This window comes from Melanotaenia boesemani, chromosome 3 (genome assembly GCF_017639745.1).
Source record: "Melanotaenia boesemani isolate fMelBoe1 chromosome 3, fMelBoe1.pri, whole genome shotgun sequence".
Classification (NCBI taxonomy): Eukaryota; Metazoa; Chordata; class Actinopteri; order Atheriniformes; family Melanotaeniidae; genus Melanotaenia; species Melanotaenia boesemani.
The window spans coordinates 3,202,203-3,211,579 of NC_055684.1; positions in this window are offsets into that span (position 1 = coordinate 3,202,203).

Here is a 9,377-nt window from a genome sequence, read left to right on the forward strand (position 1 = left end):
TACCACTGGATACCGTGGATGTGTCCAAGCAACAGGCAGACTCTGCGTCAGAATCCACCCTAACACCATTTAATAACTGAAGAATACATTAATAATTCCAAAGGGAAACTGCAAAATGGACAGAAATGTCATTGGGTTTGTACCATTTAATCGATGTAAGTATGGTCAGTGCTAAGTTGGGCATGTTGTAGCTAACGGCTGAAACCATTGTAACATAACTCGGAATAATTACCTCGATCCTTGGCCGTAGTTGCCGTTCTCTGTGCTTGATAATCAAACATTCACGGACAGCCATGAACAGATCACTTGTCCATCTGTGGGAGCCAAGTTTGGAAGGACCAGAGCATGACAGTAAACACCATGTTAATCTTTGCCTGAGTGCTTCCTCCTTACTTCTCCTTCCTCCTTCTCCTTCCTTTTACCTTAAGCTGGCATATTCACACACTCTGTGTTATGATTGGCTCTCAGATATTTAAAGAAGTTTGTGGTGTTGCAGCAAAACTTCTGTTTTTCCCACACAAATCATACAGTGCCGTTGCTGTTCAGCCCCACACGTGATGCTACAGACTGAGTGAGTGATCAGCAGCTGCTGTGCTGTGTGTTATTTAACATATGATTTTGGCAGGTGGGAAAAAAATTGTTCCTACTAACTGGGTAAAATTTAGGCAATCTCCTGTTATTATAGTTACTTTCTGTATTCCGGTTTGTTAAAGTTAAAGATTGTATGATATGGTTTGGTATGATATGATATGATATGATATGATATGATATAAAATACATATTTACCAAAATTAATAAAATATCAATATTCATGAAACATGAAAATCGATTCTAGAACAAAAAGCTGGTATCTGAGGTATCAATATTTCAGTATCAATATTCCCAGGACTGGCGTCAAAGCGACCTCGAATAGTCTCCACAAGAACCTGCATGTGATCTTTGTTTGAGTAGATGTATAGTTACCGGTTGATGCAAAGTAGTCTTTAAAGTTGGACTGAAACCAATTTAGAACCAGACTGGAACCCATTTTTGCAGTTGGTCTAATACTATGGTGTGAAAAGTGGCCTTGAGATCAAACAAAACATAAACCGGACTTCTGTTGCTATCTATGTTTGAATGGACATCATTCAGGACTTTAGTCAGTCAACTTGAGTTAGTTTTATGGTGTGCTGGCAATCCTGAATCACAGACATTAAAACAAGTGTAAAGGAGCAGATGCTCCAATAGATCAGTCAGAATTTTTTTTGTCCTGATCCCACATAGATACCATGGCTCCACTCAAGATCAGACAGCCCATCAGTGAGCCCTGGCTAAATAATGAGACCCATGCTGTGAGTGGGAGTGCCACAGGGTTGAGCAGAAATGGAAAAAAGCTCATCGACAGGTCTCTTTTCAAATTATGAGATTGATGGGGTTTATATAAGTCCACTGTAAAATAAGCAAAAAGTAAACATTTAGCTAATATCATCCTTTCTGTCATAAACCTCATGTATTGTTTCAGTCAATTGAGGCTAATTGAGGCTTAATTCAGATTCAGGTTCAAAAAACTTATTTATTCCGTAGAGGCATTTCATTTGCAGCTTACCACAGACATGAAGTGCAATGTCGGACATAATCAGTACACAGTACCCCATGAGGTTGTTGGAAGACATGGCAAATAAATACATTAAATAATCAAGAATAAAACAACATATACAGATACAGGCTAAGACACCTGTTAGCTCAGCTAAAGTAAAGCAACAGAATAAACGTCATTTAAAATGACTGCTGTCAGAGTTTAGAAGTGTGACAGCTGAAGGGAAAAAATATGTAGAATATCTATTGGTTCTTCTTTGAGGCGCATGGTAGTGCCAGCCTAATGGCACCAAAGCAAACTCATTGGTTTACACATGGTGAAGATTACTGATGATGGTTTGTACTTTCTTAATAACCTGAAGCTCCCAGAGGGAATGTCTTTGTCTGACTCCAATAATCTTCGAACAAAATTTAACTATTGAGAGCAAGCTGGTTTTTTCCTTCAGAGTTTTACCTACTGAACCAACAGATCAAGGAAAATGTTAATATGCTTTCAACGAATAAACAATTCCATTTTTTTAAACTGGTCACACCAACATTAAAAGGGTTCACATCAGATGGATTCTCTTATGGCCCCTCTGAACCACAGACTCAGTACTGACATCAAACCTGAGCTTACAGTCAAAACAGTGCCGAGATATTTGTCTGAAGCAACAATTTGGACATCTTAATCATGACCAAACTGTGAAGCCGCTTTGTGTTTGTTATTGCTGTCTCTAAAATCAATGATCATGTTTTCAGTTTTTGAAACATTCAAGTCGAGATGATTGCCATCACACCAGCTGCCAAGCTGTGATAAGGCAGGACCATGTTCAGACTCTGAAGAAGGGATAAAAGGACAGTGTCATCAGAAAACTTCACAATAAACCTGCCTCTGAAGAAGCTCTACGGCTGTCAGTGTCCATGATGAACAGAAGTGGAGACAATTCACAACCCTGAGGTGAGCCAGTGTTTAATTATGTCCTCCAGGACATTTGTCCATTTACAAAATACTACTGGACCCTCTCTGTTAAGAAATTTAACAACAACATGAGCACCTGGTCTGCAAGACAAAAATAAGAGGCCCGCCTCTCCATTAAAATGTGGGGCTGCATTTTGTTAAAGCCGAGGAAAAGTCAGCAAATAAAATCCTTGCGTGGGATCCTGGTTTCTCTAGGTGCTTGTACACAGTGTTCAGTATGTAGTTTTCCATCCCCCACTTCTTTATGTGGCTGACAGGCAAACTGTAAAGGATCAAGTTTCCCATCTTATAGATATAGATATAGATCTCAAAGACATAATGAAGAAGTAATGAGACGAGATGTCAGTGCCACTGGTCTAAAATCATTTAACTCGTTGGAATTTTTTATTTGGGAACTGGTTGGTGTCTTCCAGATGCCAGCTGGTGGGAATCTGTCCAGGTCTACACACATCTGGAACAGTCTGGTAAAGACACTGCTGAATTGATCAGCACAATAATAAAGAATATGCCCACAAACGGCATCAGAACCTGGAGCTTTTCCTAATTGGACCCTTCTGGTTGTGACACCTTTCTGAGATCATAATTTCATTTAGGAGCTGAAGGGATTCTTTCAAAATAATAGAAAGTCTTAGTAAAAATCAGGTGTTTCAAAGCAGAAAAAGAAAGAAAAAAATTACTTGGCATGTCAGAATTATCCACACCCATCACACTGAAAGGTTTCCAAGTGGAAGCCATGGTCTTAATATCATGCCAGGCCACTCTGAGGTCTGCTGTACTGGGCTTCAATTTTATCACAGTACCTTAGTTAGGTCTTCCTTATTTCATTACGTACTTCTCTGGAAGCCTCCTTTTTCTCGAGGAGACTACTAGCGTAGTATATTTGTTTCTTTTTGTTTAGAACTGTTTTAAGCCCCTTTGTTATCCAAGGTTTATTATTTGGAAAAATAACAACCTTTTTTGTTAGTATGATGGAGTCCACACAAAACGTGACGTATGAAGAAATTCTGTCACAAAGATAATTTATATTATTACCACATGCATCACATAAACACTGCCAATCTGTACTATCAAAACAAGCTTGTAGCACCATTTGATGCCATTATTAATGGCATTCTCACCTCGGGAGTGGTTCCCAAATATTTTAAACATGCGGTCATGCAGCCACTTTTCAAACCACCTGGGCTAGATGCAAATGTTCTTGCAAACTTTAGGCCGATTTCCAAGCTGCCTTTTTTTTTATCTAAAGCCTTGTATATGCTATGTGTGTATAAATGCATGTTCCTGGGTGCAACTGTAATTTTTTTTTTTTCATTTTCTCCCGTTATGTAGTTCATTTTTGTTTTAATATGGAAGAATTGATTTTTCATGTAAAGCACTTTGTGTTGCCCAAGCATGAAAAGTGCTTTATAAATAAAGTTTGATTGATTGATTGATTGATTGATTGGAAAGAATGGTTTATTATCAAAAAATTTCTCATCTAAATGAGCAGAGTATTCTCGAGATTTTTCATTCCGGTTTTAAAGTGATGCTCAGTACTAAATCAGTACTTTGGGATGGTTCACGTCCTATTTAAAAGACCGAATCTTCTCGGTTAGTCTAGGGGATTGTGATTCCTCCTGTACTCCACTGTCATATGGAGTCCATAAAGGATCCATTTTGGGCCCGATTCTGTTTTCCTTATACAGTGATACTTTGAGATACGAGTGCATTGACATATGAATTTTTTGAGATACGAGCTGTGATTCGACCAAATTTTTGCCTTGAGATACGAACAAAGTTTGAGATACGAACATCCGAGCCGATGCCGTCGAACAAAGACCCACAACAACGTGTGCTCTGTTTCCCTCGCCTCAGCTTCTCACATCTCACTCGGTTAGTGTTTGTGTGCCTCGCTTTAACACTTGTGTAAAGCTGTGCTCGTATTTTGTGCTTTTATTTTGCGTACGGTACAATTTTATCGCATTTAAAACCATGGGTCCTAAGAACGTGAGTGTCAAGGACAGCACTGTGAAGAAGAAGAAGAAGATGATATCTGTTGAATTAAAATGAGAAATCAACAACTAGAGTGGAATTTTGCAAGCTGGAACGGATTAGTGGCATTTCAATTAATTTAAATGGAAAAAAATTGCTTTGAGATTCAAGCAAATTGAGATACGAGCAAGGTCACAGAACAAATTAAACTCATATCTCAAGGTATTACTGTATTTGATTCCCCTTGAATCAATTCTCAGAAGACATGGCATCTCCTTTTATTGTTATATAAATGACTGCCAGATCTATCTTCCACTTAAAAAGAAGGATGGGCTGTTTGTGACCTCCAAAACTGAGGTAATGGTGTTTGGACCCAATTCTGCTGGCGTTCCTCCTGTACATCTAGACAATTTGAAATCATTTTGCAAGCCAGAGATTTTAAACCTGGGTTTTAAAATGGATTCTGAACTACAGCTTGAAAGCCAGATTCGGTCAGTTGTTAATCCAGTTTCTTTAACCTAAGGCAGCTGCCCAAAATGGTGGCTGCAGCTCAGTCGTTTTCCACCCGGAAGGTTGGTGGAGCCAGTTGGTTCCAGGCTTTCCCTGACTACATGTCAAAGTGACCTCGGGCCAGACACCAAACCCCACGTCGCATTCCTGTGTGCCTATTGGGGTATGAGTGTGTTAATGGCTAAATGTGAGAGGTTGTATAAAGTGCTTTGAGTGGTCAAGCTGACTGGAAAAGCATTATATAAGTACAAATCGGTTTACCTTTTATTTGAATTATTACATTTTATTTAACTATGTGTAAAATTTTAATGTTGTTGCTATTTATTTTAATAGTTTTTAAAGTTATGTGCACATTGCAGCACTTTGTTGTTTTTAAAGTCCATTACAAAGTTGCAGTTGTAAGACAAATTCCCTGTCTGAAAGAGTTAGATGTAAAACAGAATAATGAGAACAGAAATAATATATATATATATATATATATATATATATATATATATAGGCAACCCTACATATGTTACAATGTATGTCATCTTTGTTTGTACTTTAACCTGTCGCCTCATTGGCAAATCTGTCGACTACTTTTTGGTGTTCAGCTCTTCTTACCTGCTTCTTCCTGACCTTGCACTCTCTCCTCTCCTTCCCCTTTTTCATCTTTCCCTCTTTGGACTGACAATCAAATAGACTTTGTTTAACTAGATGACAAAAATTACATAAATATGTAAAAATACTATTGAGAATACTAATAAATAAAGTCCTCTCTGCTCTTCTCTCTCTCCTTGTACCATCAACCAAAAGGCAAATAACTGAACGGTGTGTTTTATATCTAATAAGAGATTTAAACAATGATACATTGATCCAACATACAACGTACAACATCATATTACTTATTCTTGCTAGACAGACCATTTGATCTTACACTCTTACTTGTACCTGGCTTTTTATGTCCATCATGAGGCTGTCTGTCTGTCTGTCTGTCTGTCTGTACACAAAACAAGAGTTATAATGTTAATGGGCATCCTGTCAGTTAGCTTGTCAGTAGCACCATGGCTTCAATATTAACACATGCACATGACATAAGAGCTAGCTTTATTCCGGTTCTAGCAGAGGACAGTGGTACTGACCACATGTAACGTTTTTTAGCTAGAAAACGTGAAACGTGAGGACTGCTAATGATAATGTGTTGGTATTGAGTGGTAGAAGTTAAGAATTGTTCCACATATCCTGGTTTAAGCCTGGTACTGACACCACTGATACATATGTGGTCTGCACACATGCTCTGTGCTCAGAGCCGAGGTGGGAAAAGGCAGGAGGGATCAAACCATTTTTGAGGGGGATATTTTTCTTGTTAAAATATTATGTTTCAACCAAGCACAGTATGATTTTTATACATTTCTAGTTTGTTAAAAAAAAAAAAAAACAAACAAACATAAATAAAAATAAAAAAAATCTCAAATTTTAGGGGTGCTTCAGTACCCCCAAAATGAGTTAGAGACGCCTATAGAGAAGGTCCTGACAAAAACAACACTTTGGGGTAAATATGTGACGTGTGAACCATAAACTGCTAGTTTCCTCCTTCTCAGCTGATCAATAACAAGCGCAACGAGAGAACAGCCGATCAGCTGATCAGCAAGAGCTGTTATGATTCATGGAACATGAGAGGAGGAGGAGCAGTTGCACCCCACAAACAGACAACCAGAGAGCCACGTTGGCACAAAGCGCAGGGAAAGTTTAAAAGAAAAGATACGGAAAAAGTGCGGGTGTGGAACCCTCTCACCGGGAACAGAGTGTGTGTAAAAACACCCCCATTCTCCACTGGGCGACGTCCATTAACCGCTGCGCCATTGTAACACTGTGCCACAACTTTGTCCAGAGAACATTCATATTCCTCAAAGAAATGAAAAATAAGAGTGGCAAGGTCATCAGCTCGCCTGCCACTGGTCACATCCACAAACTTGACAAAACGCTCCTTGACACCTGTGGCCGTCACATAGCGCAGGACAAGTGAGAGCTGTGCCATGTTAGCCACGTCTGTGGTTTCGTCCACCATGACAGCGACAAAAGGGGCTCTCTTGATCTCCATTTTGATCTCCTCTGCCATCACTTCAGCAGTAGCATGAATGAGGTCGTTTTGTATTTTTCCTGATGTCCCAGTAAATACCCTGTTAGTGGACAGGTGGTAGTGAAAGTCTGTGTCATGTTCAGCCAGAAACGAAAGAAGCTCCACATAGTTGCCTCTATTTAAGGACTGCGGGCCTTCATCGTGTCCCCTAAATGAAAGTTCTTGTTTACCCAAAAACATGACACAATCCATCAGTCTTTTTAATATCTCCCTATTTTTCTTTACCCTTTCATTGTGGAGCTCCGTTTCCCTCCGTGCCTGTTCGCTGAGCTGTAGATCCACTCGGGTGTCCCCAAATGTTTTTACAAGCACTGTAGCCTTTTAGGTCCTCGCAAGTGCTCATCCATTCACAGGACACGTTCATGTCCAATTCAACGTGAGACCCTCTAGCTGGCCTTGGTGTCGCTGACTCGAGATCCTGATTGGCTATTGCAACTTACTGTGTCCGTTCAATTACAGCGCACGGGAGCCTGCTCTGTTGATTCTGAAGGCCTTAGGCCAGTGGTTCTTAACCTGGGTTCGATCGAACCCTAGGGGTTCGGTGAGTCGGTCTCAGGGGTTCGGTGGAGCCTCCGCCGCAGAGGTCCACCCCTCAGTCTAGTCTGCAGTTAGTGAAAGCGTCCTGCTCTGAGATTTCCAACCGGTCCGCTTTGAGGTCGCTGGTTTATGCAGCAGAGTGAGACCTCCCTATCAGACCGCTAGGGCTGTATATGTGTCTGAGTGAGACTCCCTACCGGTCCGCTTTGAGAGCGCTGGATAAGCAGCAGAGTGAGACCTCCTTCTCAGTCGGGACCACACATCGGAATTAGCCCGTTATCTCCCGAGCGCCGATCCAGGCAAATAAGGCGATCTAAAGGGTCGATCGCCGTACGGACTCACGACGTGGCGGCGGGGAACTGGTACTTTTACCCACTGTGATGACACGTTGTAAAACGGCTGTAAAGGAGTGGACGCGCTGCCAGCGTATCACTTCCTGTTTAACAACACCTTCTTTAATAACCCTCCGTCTGACCAGCGGTGTGCGTCAGTGACGTTGGGTTAGCGTTAGTGACGCCGACCCCACGTCCACCTCCAACCAATATTTTATTTTTTACTAAAGAAGGGTTCGGTGAAGGAGCATATGAAACTGGTGGGGTTCGGTGCCTCCAACAAGGTTAAGAACCACTGCCTTAGGCAGATTTAGTAGAGCCTGACAACACAAGCTAGCTTAAATATGATTGGATAAAAACCTCTACTGTAAAATACACAACACTGGAAGCAGCTCAACCAAATATATGGATATAATATGAAAACAGACAAGAGATAAAATTTGTATATATGTATATTATTAATTAATTAATTAATGTATTTATTTATTTATTAATTAATTAATTAATTATTATTAATTAATTATTAATTTATTTATTTATTTATTTCCTGAGTATGCTTAGGCTAGCAGAGAAGGCCTTGCTGGCCCTGACGGCCCACCACTGTGAGAACCAAGTCTGCACAAGTGTGAACAGAAAAAAAGTTTGTGTTTGTGTCAGAGTGTGAGTGTCTGCCCCATCTGAGTGGAAAGAAAAAGGGGGGTGAAAACAGTTGAGCTGGAGTCCAACAGATTTTTTTAATTTGGGGGTATTTTTTCCTGCAGGCACAATCAAATGTCTACAAAATTCACTGAATTTACATCACTTATTCAAAATCCCAGATTTCCCAGGCAATACCAACCAATTGATCATAAAAGGAACGTTCTATGCCAAGCGGGAACTAAACTGTCTCAATAGCCCCTTTCCGACTGTAGGAACCTTTTGCAGTTCCTATAACATTATCAGGAACCAGGCCGTTTTTTCGCGCATCCGGACATATAGGAACTAGGGGCCAAAGCCCTCAGTTCCAAGAACCATTTTAGCTCTTACTCCGCAGCAGGGTCTTTTGGGGGTTCTATAGGAACTGGTTTCGTGACTGGTAGCTACGCTGCTTGCCAGTTTTCCGCATCTTGTGTCCCCCCACATTATAAAACACGGTTGCACATACGGACAAAAACAACAACAGAGCATGAGATAAACGGACCGACGAGGAGATCAAAGCTCTTGTGATCGTCTGCGCCACAGAGGATTCTCAGAGAGGTTTTGAAGGTTTGCAGCGAAATATAAAAATATTCCTGACGATCGGTTCTCAGTCAGAAAACGCGGGGATTTATCATAACGCGAAGCAGCGCATGGAGAAAACTCACACAAGACTACAAATACATTAAGAACCACA